The following is a 436-nucleotide window of genomic DNA, read 5'->3' as shown; positions in this document are numbered from 1 at the left end:
GGATAAGGAACCTGTAGTTCAGAGATGACCAAAATTACTGATTTGGGTATAGTGTGGCAAAATCAGCACACTTGGCTTTGCTGTGTGCTTTAGATTCTGTTGTGTATTTCAAACTATTACTCTGTGACTCCCTGGCCTAGAATTTTTTCCCATAAGTCTCTGTCTTGGTTTTTTTTCCTCTTCTGTTTTTTAATAGGAAAAAAGCATGAAAATAGAGACTTTTTTCCCTTCTGTAACAATAATGCTATGGAGTTACCTCCACTAAAGATTCAGCATTACCTGGTAATGTCACTGTGACATTTCTGACTTCCTTCCCAGGCAATGTAACAAGAATTTCAGGCACCAGTGCAGATTCTCATTAACTTTAGTAACGTTTAGCTGAAAGCAATACTAAAGATAAACTAGCTGATAAACTAGATTCAGTGTCCAAAAAAAA

This window comes from Pterocles gutturalis, unplaced genomic scaffold (assembly GCF_000699245.1).
Source record: "Pterocles gutturalis isolate BGI_N339 unplaced genomic scaffold, ASM69924v1 scaffold26034, whole genome shotgun sequence".
Lineage (NCBI taxonomy): Eukaryota > Metazoa > Chordata > Aves > Pterocliformes > Pteroclidae > Pterocles > Pterocles gutturalis.
This window is presented reverse-complemented; position numbering follows the sequence as displayed.